This window comes from Ammospiza nelsoni, chromosome 2 (assembly GCF_027579445.1).
Source record: "Ammospiza nelsoni isolate bAmmNel1 chromosome 2, bAmmNel1.pri, whole genome shotgun sequence".
NCBI lineage: Eukaryota > Metazoa > Chordata > Aves > Passeriformes > Passerellidae > Ammospiza > Ammospiza nelsoni.
In genome coordinates, this window is record NC_080634.1 from 76,525,155 (window position 1) to 76,538,669 (window position 13,515).

A 13,515-nucleotide genomic window follows, 5' to 3' on the forward strand; every position below is an offset into this window, starting at 1 on the left:
GATCCAAATCAAACATGATTTGCTGGGCAGGTTCAAAACCTTTTTCTGCTTTCCTTCTGTAGACATTTAGATGTTCAAATAGAACAAACACTAGTACACATACAAAGGACTGTATTTCACCTCAAATATTTATCAGAAGTTCTCTTCTGGTGTTTTGCTTCGCTTGTCTAGCCAAAGAACAGCAACAGCAGAGTCATGTACTTTTGTAACTAATCCAAACTCTGCCAATTCTAGCTATGAACTCAGAGTTCTTATTTGTAAATTAGCTACAAAAGTCAAGAAATATTTATTTCTATGTTGTTGTCACTTAACTCATATCTTGATTTAAAGTATTTATTTTGACAGTTTATCATTTCACTTAAAGCATTTAACTGGGAGATCAACCCATAGGAAACAAGTTTCTCTTTGTGTTAGGTGTTTCCTGGAAAAGTCAGTGCTTATATTAGACAATGATGATGTGTTTGTTGCATGACCTCAATTCCATAAAACTTTGCCCCAACATCTTTAAAAATCAGATATTCCATCCATGTGCTCTATATTTTAACACAATCCCTTCAATGAACCAAAATAACTTGATTTTGTTAAAAGTAATATTTTTTCATAGGACATTTTCTCAGCTTCAAGGAATTTCCTCACTTTTTAGTTTTTGATATATAATGTTTACACTCTTTAAATTAATAATTTTTAACTGATAATTAGCTAAGGACTAAGATGTGCATTACAAATCATATAATATGATGGAAATTTTACTGTCACTGACTGTCATTTCTATCAAAAAAGTTACTTTTTCCTGGCAATTTACCTTCAAAGAAACTGATTAAGAATGTAATAAAATTCCATAATTTATAGCTGGGCATTTTAAAATATCTGCAAAAAATACATTATATTGGTTATTTGATCAAATTATTTACCTTTTTAAAAAATTTCCTCCTCCCTGATCCCTCTCTCCCGCACCCCCTGGTGATTCACTGTGACCACTCCTCTAGGTAGTCTGTGAGAAACAGAATTTTTCATTTTCATGTCTCTCAGTCTCTCTCTCTCTCCTTCTTCTTAACACCATTTTATTTCTCAATATTTTTAAGGACTGCTCTTGAATATTGATATAATCTGAATTTAATAAATATCACAGTCAACTCCTCTCTTAGTGCAGGACTACTTTAATTAGTCCAGTGGTACCATCTAGGAGGTTTGCAGAAAAAAAACATTTAATAATATTGAAAATCCAACCAGTCATTTTAATGATGGAAAGAATTTTAAATTCCACCTGCACAATCACAGTTGAAGCATATATCTCTTAACTGTGATTCCATGATTCATGGTTTCAAGTATAGTCTGACTTAGCCAATACCTAGAGTGAGTGCTAACAGGTTTTTCTGTTTGGTTATGTTTTCCCTGTGAATATCAGTGAAATTTCATGGTTCAGTTTAGCTTGATCCATAAGTTACTGTAATCAAATTTATAACTTCATTACTAATATAATATTACAAAATATAGACCCTCATTTAAAGCTGAACATAGCATACATATTTGAAAATTTGATTAGCTACTTCACTTGCACTCTAGTATTTTTAACAAAAACACAGTCGTTATACTTCACTGAAATTTGTTTGTGCTTGCTGTACAAGGAAACTTAGCTAGAAATACAAAGAGTTTCTGTTCCAGTTAAAATATATGAACAAAAAACCAACCAAACAAGCAAAAAACAAACTTAAACCCATAGAATGCATAATCCCTTTGTAATGATGAAAGGCATAGACTAGAAGTCAATTGAAAGACCAAGGTTTTATTAGGTATTTGATTAAATTCAATGTCTCACAACCATTGGAGAGTGTATATCAAGTAAAGGTAAAGATAAAAATATCTTTGGTAACCAATGTAGGTAGTTTGGCATATGTGTAGAAGCCCAATGAGATAGAGCTACCTTAAAAAGAGGGAGTTGGAAAGGTTGATCATTTTAGAGAGTTTGTTTGTTTACCTATTTAAAGCTCAAATCAATGATAGCCATACTATACTTATTGTATCTCACATTCTTCTATTTGAAAACCTAATTTCTTTGCAGATGGGAGCATGGGAAAACTTAATGATCTGCTATTGGTAGTAAGCACAGAAAGAGCCTGAAGAGACTAAGCTGACATCCAAAATTATGTTTTGTTTGGTTTAGTTGTTTTTGTTTTTTTACCAAAGAATGAAAATAAAATCAATTATTGAAATAAAATTGCTGCATCTGCTTTTATTTACCTTTGAGAGATACCTGGAGAAGCTGTAGAGATCACTTAAGATTCTTTCTGTAAGTTATCACATTTCCTTAGCAACGTGCTTGAAGAAGAATTGAAATTATAAACTTTTAAAGACCCCGGCTACAAGGTTGTAGAGGTATAATTATATACAGATAAGGGAATTCTTCAGAGTATTTTTTGTCTTTAGTTGCTCCTGTGGAGATCTACATTGTCCTTCAGGCTGTCATCCCCTGCAAGATGTTTTCTCTCCAAATAATACATAATTTAGTGAAGTACTAAGTCAGAGGTGCTTTGTGATCCATCCTTGATGTAAGCATGGCAAGGGAGCCTTGGAATTCAGTTTGTATAATATCCTACAACATTTGTAGTGAAAGATGCACATGATATGTGTCCTGTTGAATTATAGGTCACACATATCATCAAGAGCTAACATCTTCATATCTTCCTTCAGTTAAAATTTGGAGATATTTAAATCAATGGAATCACAAAATTATAATAGTAGACCAAGTTTTCTCCAAGCCCTACCAAGGCTCATCATAACTAAACTGAAAGCAGGTGAGTTAAAAGAAATAGCTGCCATACAGTGTCTCAGGAACCAGTGAAGAACAGACACTGAAGATCAGCTGCAATTAGATCCAAACAATAAAATGGGAACAAATTTTGAGGTTAATAGGTTTTATTTTAAGGGATCCAGAGGACTAAGTAAAAGAAAACCAGGGAAGTTCCACTGGATTCTGATCACCTATGTTACATCATTGCAAGCTGACTCTATTTCTGTCCGTTCCAAACTCTTAAAAGCCATTACTTAGACATAGTTTAAGAGATAGCGGAGCCAAAATCCTTATCCAGAAGGCTCCATCAAATACACTGTCAATAACACCCCATGCTGGCCTTCGAGTAGTCTTTAAAGGTACCCTGAGGCACTCCAAGCCATTCTTAATTACATGCAAAGCACATCTGCGATTTCACATTAGAAGGAATTCCACTTTGCTGGGTGGAGTAAAAACCCTCTCTATTATTTCAGACTGTGAACACAAAAAAGCAGTGTTTGCAGAAGAGCACAATGCTCAGAGGAGATTCATGTGCTGCTCAACACTAATATTTTAGTATGCCTTAGCTTCAGTTTTACTTGTCCTGGAACCTGTGATAATTCACTATCTTTGTTATGGTTAGTAAATTAAAAATGCAAATACAAAAGTATAGAATACAATAAAAATACAAATACAACAACAATAATTAAAAACCCCTCAGTAATAACTTGGGTTAGACATTTAATGATTTCTGACTGAAAGCATGGTTTCATCTTTCTCCCTTTTGTATATCTATCCTCTTTGGAAATAAGGCTTCTGACAAAAGAGGCCATTTTAAAGGCTGGGTGAGCAGTAGGGCACCCTTACAGCCTGCTTGCTGATCACTCAGAGAGGTAGAATGGGTAGGATTGGCATTGCTCAGTGTCTGCTCACTAAGGCAAGTCTGATTTAAGGTGTCTGTAATGTGAATTCCTACTTCTCACTTAGCCATTCTGGGTTACAGAAACAGACATTTCCAAGGAACAATGGATCTGCCCTGTTCTGAGCAGTTTTATAGAATAGGATGAAATGCTCATTACCTTCTGTCCATTGAAAGTGAAACCCATCTCAGGCACTGTAAAGCCAAAGGCTGAACATCTGAATCACAGTATGGATGTTGGTTGGCATAATGGTAAAAATCTGCTCAGATCAGTTTTACAATTTTAGGTACTCAGGAATTGACACCCACCAATTTTCCGGACAAAATTCTCCATTTAAAAACCCCCTAAACTGAGCTGTGCAGCCTAAGGAAAGTCAGCAAAATACATTCTATTCCCCTAAAGCATTTTTAACAAACCTTTGTCATATATTTACATATGACAGGAAAAACCTAATAATCGGATAAGCCCATTCTCTTGTCATTTCTTTCAGCACCACTGTATTATTTTCTTTCTTATTAAGTGAAATAATACTGAAAAATAAATGGTTACATTTGTTAGAATTGTAGCAAAACCAAGAAATCTTGTTTGTCACCATTTACTGCATGAATACAAATTTAACCTATTTGTCACTACGGAAAGATAAGTTTTTATCCTTATCGGAAGGATAAGTTTATCCTTATCGGAAGGATAAGTTTTTATTAAGATAAATTTAAAAAAATCAGAATATACTCAAGCTATAATTATGGTATAATAATGATATAAAATCCACACAGTCTTCTATTCAGTTAATGAAACTTTCCAGTGCAGCATGAGAACTCTGTGGACATTATTTGTCTAATCTGTCATTCCCACATCACTTTTGGTGGAAAAATCAAAATTAATTAAGATTGTAAAGTTTGTTCAGAGAAGTATTTTGAAGGTTTTCCTACTTATTTTCATTTTATTTTGTTATTGAGAGCAGTATATCTCAGAGAAATATTGTACCTTTTATGAAACAAATGCAACTTATCAGGAAAGTACAGCCTGAAAAATTGTGGTTTTTTTCTTCTATTTGCCTATATATGACACAAGTAAAAATGTAGATAAGAATAACTCTCACTTACTTAGGTATTGAAAACTTGAGAAAAGTGGTCAATATACAATTAAGGGATACATGAAAATATTATTACACACTTGGCATAGGTTATATTTTACATATAGCTTATTGGGTTTCATTCAAAGATGTTAAGTACAGGATGCTGTTTAAACCTTTCTTAATCTTAGCATTCACTAAACCATTCTGGAAATTGTCTTCCTTGACAAAAGGTGTCCTTTCAAGCTAAGTTTCAAAAAAAAAACTGTTTCATTATTTGTTGTAATACTAAGCTACCATGTCACAGAATTTAATGGGAGCACTTCTGTGGGAAGGCACTATCCAGTAAATGTACAGCCTGAAAAGATGGTTTAACAATTTGTAGTTCTTTATCCCATGTGTATTTGGATAATAACCACAATCTACAAAAGGTGAATAACTGGAACTTTCCAGAGGATTAGTGATGAGCATTTTCCATTAAGTGATTATTTTCAAGTATCTTGCCCACCTTGCACTGCATCAAGTGCATCAAGTATCATTCAGTGCCTCTACGGATTACAAAAAATGAATTTTCTTGCGTTTCAGATCTGTAAGCTGTGGTAAGTATTTGAGTAACCAATACCATATTCGTAATTTTTATCACACTAGTTTCAGGGCAGAGCAGAATGTGGGTGCCAAAGCATGATGAAGAAAAAGCGCTTATGTGATTTATAAAGTTACCTCTAGTCAGACTAAAACATTGTTGAAACCAAATAATTCCTAAAGTGTAGTACCAGCACACACTTTAGCTGTAACTATCATCCTACACATACCAGAGGAAAAACAACCTGTGTTTTTTGTGATTTCACACATACAACAAAAGGGACATAAACAATAATTAAAAAACCTGACAATCTCAAGCTGTTCTAAAACTTAAAGAGGAACAAGTTTAAGAAAGAGGAAAAAGTTAAGTCACTGTGAAATGTTATGAATTCTTTTGAATTTGTCTCCCTGTAAGAAGCTTCAGAGAAATATACTAATTTAAAAAGTTAAGACACTCTTTTATTCATTAAGTGACAATCAAATATCTCTGATAGCTGTAAAGGCTTGTAACAGATTGCTTGCCATGTTGCTGTCCTCCTACTTCAAGAGCAGTTTCATTACAGGATTGTACCTCAAATTGTATTTTATGGTTTTCCTCAAGCTGGGCAGCATTAAAATTCAGGTATTGTCATACTGGATCAGGGCAGCTGGGTCCACTGTCCTAACCCTGACTCTAAGAAGTTCATAGAATTCATACTCAAAAGTTTCTGAAGGTAACTTCTGATTTGCTGTACAGAGAGAAATATTTCCTTATTTTTTCTCTAGTTGGTGGTTGTCCTAGGATCTGAAGCTTGGAGGTTTTGTTTCCCTCTGTGCATGTGCTCGCACAATACTGTATGTGTAGTTTGTGAATGTGTGTATATATAGGTGTGATATGATGGGATAATTGGTACCTTATTACCCCTCTAAACAAACTGACAATGACTTCTTAATAATATGGTAAGGCAGTAGCTGGATAGCTAAAAGAAGGAGGGAAGGGCAGAACTGTGATTTTTTCTCACACTGTCGTCCTTTCACAAGGGGAACATGAGATGGCAAGTTGTTTTTCAGCTGTCTAGATAAGGCTACCTTAAGAAGACCATCCATGGAAACCATTGATACATACAGGTGGCAACAGTCAGAGCAAGTTATCTGGTACAGATAAATTATTTCTAGGTGCAACCTTAAAAAAAGTATCATTAGACTTGGTGTCAATAGTCTCAGCCTGCAGAAAAAGTTGCTATCCCCTTTGCAAATATGTATTCTTTGGGGTCTTGGAATACACTAAATACAAGCCATTAGTCAAAAGAATAATGTCTTGTACTTTGTCAAAGCCCAATAATCACTGAAACAGCAGAAGTAGAGCTCAAAAGCTCACTTGACACACAAGTTTGTTGCAAATGATATATTAGGGTTATATTAGAAATATCAGCTAGATATTTTATTAAGACTTTATCCTGTCAGCTAGCAAAGCAAAGAATATAGTTTGGATAAATTAAGGGAAAGCGTTGGAACCCTGGATGCTGAGAATTTTAAACTTTATGTGCTTAAAGGCACAGACCCACAAGAGAACACTGCATTTGACCTGAGGCTGTGGAGAAGGCTTCCAAAATTGATTGATAGCACTGGGATACAGGTGTGTATTTGGTTAGAAGTGTGAAATATCACAGGGTGGAAAACTTAGAGTTTGGGGTTTTAAAATATAGAAATAAATATGAAACAAGATGGAGGTTTTAGGGCAGAGAGAGGTTGTTCTTCTTTGCCTTCTTCTGCCCTCTTCTTCATGGGTCTGTGTGGTGTTTTGTAATTGGACAGAAAAGTCCACGTTGCAGGCTTCAAGGGATCAGTTATTGGTTTAAAAGGGAAAATAATCTAGATGTCATTTCTTAATTGGATAGTTTAGCTTTAAAAGACCTTGTAACAAGTCATAGCCATTTTGTGCCTTGCTAATGGAAGGCTGCACAACTCACAGCTGTGAGGCTGTAGCACTGACAGGAAACAATGAATACTGGAGTCTGAACGTGAACTATCATCTCAAGAGTCTTCAATCCTGACCCCGACAGAGGCAGAAAAAACAAGCAGAGACCCCACAGGAAAGTGTGTGTACAAAAGCTAAACATTATAAAAATAGAAGTGCTGTCCAGAACCTTTTGAAAATACTTCCTTCTAGCAGAGAGCTGAGTAAATGTTTTGTGTCATGATACTTTTACAAGTTTTCACTTTCTTTTTTATAATTGTATGTCTTTCTTATCTAAAAATTGCTGATATCTATTAAGATAGAAATTGATAACTTCTGTAGTTTTCTTTGATTTATATAAATCTTCTTTCCTCTTACTCTCCATCTTTGTAACTGCTTAAATTCAGATAGCTTTTACTGCACTTATAAAAATACTGCATCCCAGTATTTTATGGAAACAGTCTCACTGTGGTTGAGAAACCACAATTTCACGTTTTTCTGTTGGATATACTTCAGCTGAATTTTTTGACAGTCATATTTCTTTTCACATCTGATTTCTATTGTGATTAATAATGTAGCCTACATATTCTCCTTGTTATTTGGCACCAGATAAGTTGCCATCTTATAGCTGAAATTCATTTGATATTTGTCCTTGTCAGTGTGTCCTTGCATGTTGCCCTACTTCAGTATCTTCAAGATCAGTTACTGCTTTCTATGTGATATTCCAGTCCTTCTCCATCTTAACATATCCTCCTAGCTTTGATGCTGTTTCTTTAATACAGATTTGTTTATTGACAACACTTTGAGCCTCCACTCCTGCTGAATTCCCCTGCACACTTAAAAAAATTCAAAATTGTCTGCAATGTAGGTATAAAACCTTATTCCATTATCAGCTAAGAATGTTTATTTCTGAAATGCAAAGCATCTGACACATGTAATTAAAAATACTAAACATTTCAAAGCAGTCCTGATATATGACTAGTCAAAGAGCTTAGAAGTCTTGTAAATTAATTTTTCACTATGATCATCTACATTTTTTTGAAGATGCTTCATTTTTAATCCCAGCAAGAAGTCTTGAATGTAATATACTTGAGAGTCTCTTTGTAACTGTCTTTTCAAATGCAATAGCATCTGGACATATCTTAACAAACATTTTTAAAGTCCTTGATTAAGCTTTTACTTGATAAGTTCAAAGACTTGTAGCATACAAAAACAAAACTCCATGTAAATATTATTCAGTCAGCCATATTTTTTACTCCCCAGTGACAGCTATGAAATGAAATTCCTATTACATTTTTCAGCTGGGTTATATACTGAGGAGTCCCAAAAGACTGAGGCAAACACATATTTTACAGTGTATGCATGATACGCATTTTGCCTCCAGGATATCTGCCATTTGACTACAAAATGTATTAGATTTGCATTCTGCATATCTAATCATTATTATAATGTTTCGTATCAATAAATTAAAATATAACAGTTCTGATAGTAAAGGAGTAAAATACCATTTCAAAGTCAATTTACTTTCATATTTCTCTTGTCAAGAAGTACTCAGTAATAAACCTTGAGGAAAAAACCCTAAATGCAAATAAATAAAACAAAATATTGTGTGGGTTTTTTGGATTTTGGTGGTTTTTTTTTTTATAAAAAATGTACTTGGTGATATTGTTCCCCACCCTGTGATAGTTTCCTTTACTCAGAACACAAAAAAAAAAATAAAATTGTTGCTTGAATTATTGTATGCTCTACTGACACAGTTTCCACAAGAGAATGCATGTCTTTGTTAGATTACTATGTGGACAATTCAATACCTGGATGGTCTAGGCAGTTTTATTTCAAGTACTCACTTCTTTTACTATTGACTGGAGTTTAACTTGCTTTTCTGAACAGTAAATTATCTCAGATACCAAAGAGATGTTGCTGAGATTCAGTGATATGATACAGATATGTTGACATGTCATCCCACTGGAGAGAAACAAAATGAAAACATAACTCATGGTTCCAGGTTGTAACCCAGTGACAAAGACTCCTCCATTCTGTGCCCAGTGATGCATTCTGTAGAATTAGCCTATCAAAATTTCAGTTGCAGAAAAGAGCTCAGTATTACTCAATTAGTCCTAAACAGAAACATAATAAAATAAAGAATTTAATTGATCCTTTTTTTTTAATACATGAGTCCATTAAAATGCATTTGTTGATTTATGACCAAGTTGGAACAAATATTTTAAATATCCAATTTGGCAATATTTTTCAATATAAATATGCAAGTTTTATGTACATATTACATCTGTTTTCTCTGCAGCACTGTACATTTTGAAATAAAAGTCTTCATAAATTATAGCAAAATGATCATTTATGGAAAGTGGAACATTTGGCAAGAGATACTTTCTGACTGTACCCTGCCAGAAAGGAAATTCCATGTACTATATATATGGAAGTGTAAGGGAAATTAAATAGATGAATTACAAAGAAAGCTGGAGACGAAATATACTATGTGAATGCTTTCTGTGTTTTATCTCATTGTGGGCTCCCCTCACACAATTCTGTTACATTGCCTACCGTCTTCTCTGGGCTTCCAGGTGGCTGAGGCAAAGCTGTCAATGTGTGTGCAAGCCAGCCCGAGCCCAGGGTCTGAGGCACCGGGTGGAGGAGCTCTGGGAGGAGCTGAGCAGCCTGTGGAGCAACAGGGGCTTGTCTGAGGCTTCGCAGACTCCCAAGGACTTGAACAGCTCACTGCAGGACAGCAAGGACAGCAAGAGGCTATGGCCGAGCAGGTGGAAGAGTGATACTCCAAGGATGGAAGCTCTTGGAAGATTTTGACTGCTGGCATCAGGAGACAGGTGGAGGGGAAAATTCCCAACAGGACTGGATCCATGCTGTAAATTAACAGCTACTGGTACAGCTGGTGGTGCAGGTATTACTTCAGAATTTATGAGCAAGGATCCCTGTCACAGACATCTTTTCATAAAAATCCTTTCTTTAGGATTTTCCCTTCTGGGAAGCTGAGGCCCCAAAAAAAGAATGTAAACAATGGTTATCTGCTGCTGTGGAATGCAACAGGTGCACCTGTGATTGGCACATGTTGGATGTGTATAATTAATGGCCAATCAAGGACCGAGCTCTCTCTGGGACAGAATCAGAGAGAGCTCCTTTGTTATTCATTGCTTTTCTATTCTTAGCTTAGCTAGCCTTCTGAGAACTTTTCTCTCTATTCTTTTTAGTATAGTCATAATGAAATATATATTATAAAATAATAAATCAAGCCTTCTGAACATGAGGTCAACATTCTCGTCTCTCTCTTCATCCTGCAACCCTTGTGACCACTGTCACAGATCCCTCTTAGAAGTGTGAGAGACAAGATAAATATTTGTCACGGCAAGGGAATATGGGCAGACTCATCTTAAAATAACTTGATGAAATCTCTTATGGGAACTTGAAGGCTCCTATTAGGAAATCAACAAAAACAAGACAGCCCCCAAGAATTGTCCTGAACCAGCTGTCCCCACTGCAAAACCCACTAACTGATTAAGCAAAAACAACCCCTAAATTTCCAGGATGCCCTGTAGAGTACGACGGTTTATGATCTAAATTGCTATACATTTTATTGTGGCAGGCAGGGGCAAGAGAGTTCTGGCATGGAGCAGAGAGAATTTTTGGGACTGTGTAAAATTTATTGTGGGATGTTTTAAGGAATTATTTCAAACGTATTGTGAGAGGTATGTGCATGGAAAAAGGAAAGGAAAGAATGACGATGCATAGGGATGGAACGAGTATGGGAAAATGAAGGAGGAAACTGTTATACATTCATATATTCTTATATTTTTATGTTCATGCCTCATATCTCATTTGGGCTCTCCAGTGTTCCACAGTCACTCTAGTCATATTAGACAGACAGTCAAAAACATCCTTACCAGTAATCCATCCCTCTGAAGGCACTGGATATGACTTTCAGTGTTTTTCTGGAATCCAAGCACTTTATTGTTAAGAATTGACATGCTTCTTTCTCCTTAATTCATTATTTAATTATTGCTAAGGTTAGCTGCATTTATCATAAATTCGGGGAACACATCTTAATCTTCACATAGCAGAATTCTCCTTTTTAAAAAACTGTATTCCCTGTTCAGTCAAACTATCCTTTGATTTGTTGACATTTTTTAAGCTCCTATTGAATTAGAATGAGACTTTTATTTTTGACATCATTAATTTCAACACATAGACAATATAAAACTTATTAGAAAAAAAATTGGAATGCATTTACTGAAACAACAGAGGAGAAATTACTCTTGATTTAGTCCTTCTGTGGGTGGAATTCTATACTTAATACAGACTATGATGTTAATGCGGTAAAATTTGATATCTTTAAGCAAACAAAAACAACAACAAAAAAAATCCAGGCCAGCAAAAATTATTGCAACTTTCATTTTAAAACAAATATGTGCATTAAACTGAAGAAGAAAATTAAAAGGAATATCTGAAAGATTAATGCTAGCTTGCAGATAAAATGAAGGTGCTGTGAAGATTAAATATTAGAAGTACAGGGTAGATATATGGTACCTATCAAAAACCATTTAAAAGCCATTATGTTTCAACAGGAAAGAAAAGACAGCCATTCTAAGTAAGAAGTGAAAGTTTTAGCCAAATGAAAAATTGGACAGGGACATAAGCTCTAGAGGCTGAAAATAAGGGAAAGGTTTTGAGAAGGAGACATATTCAAGAGATCTGCAGCTGAGGTATTGAAAAAGACATTAATATATGGGTACTTAGTGTTGCTTAGCCTTGTGTGATTGATAAGTAGAACACAGAATAATTGGGTTTGGAAAAGACGTCTAAAGATCATCTAATCCAACTCCCAGCAATATCTAGATCAGGTTGTTCAGAGCCCAGTCCATCCTGACCTTGAATATTTCCAGGCATGGAGCATCTGCCACCTCTCTGAGGCACCAGTCTTTTACCAACCTCATCGAAAAAACTTCTTCCTTATATCTAATGTAAATTAACCCACTTTTTGTATCTGTGTTTAGTTACCATAGGCTTGTGATAGACTTAGAGACACACTATTGAATATGGTTGAGACTCTTGTCCTACCATGGGAAAGAGCAAAACGCAGTGGTAAATTACACCTGTGAAAATCCCTGAAACAGAGCTGAAAACAGCAGAGGTGGTGATCCTCTAGCACGGACTTAGCTCAGCCGTGCCTTTGATTTCACTTGTGTGCCTCTGCCTGGGTAAAGCTTTGGGGATCTCCCAGCTGGTGAGAAAATGAAAATAACTTTCTCATTGCATTTAATCTGTGATTTCAAGGTTTTTTCCTGCAACCTGCCTATGCCAGCTCACATGTCTAGAAAGTTAAATATGGAATCATAGTAAGATGTTTCAAGAAATATTTGAGCAAAAGTCTGCCAAAAGTGTAAGAAAAAAAGCACAAAAAACCTCTTAAGTGCTTCAAAATCAGGAAATCTTCCAATGAGTGGGTGCAGCCACTAGATGGATGTAATAGGAATATCATAGGAAGGTAAATCAAAACCAAAATGATTACATTATGTTTTTCACAATAGTGTGGACTGTGGAATATTCTCATACTGAAGGCATTATTTATATGGATGAACCAGGTGGATAATTCCAAATCAAATCTAGGTAGCAGCAGTTTTAGAATAAATTAATAGAATTAACAACTTGGCCAAGTGCCATTTACCCAAGAAAGGCACTGAAGGGACTCAAATACAAATGTCAACAACCTACCTGTTTAAACCAGCCTCGGCAGAAAGTGAAAATTATTGCATTTCATAGCACATATTTGAAAAAAAGGACTTTATCAGTGAAGGAGAAACTACAGCAGGTCAACCTGCATTTGATTAAAGATCAAATTTATACACACATAACTATATGCAGCACACCAAGAGGAAAGGATTACAAATATTGTGTGTCAGAAATTCTTACCTCAAAAACCTATGGGAAATTTTAAAGAAATCAGATAGCATATCTGTCCATGTCATCTAGTCATAATGTATTCAAATTTCAAAAATCTGACAATGGTCCTCATCTCCAAAGGCTTTTAAAGAAAAACACAATAAGGCAAACAGGAGGCTGTGTAAAAAGATGGTGACATAGTACTTGATAGGAAATAGAAGGTTTAAACAAAAGAGAAGTTTTCACTCTCAAGAAAATTTGCAAATGTTGCTATTTGAGAACAGTGTGGCTCAGTATATTTGTAAATAGTCTAGAAAAATAATAACAAGAC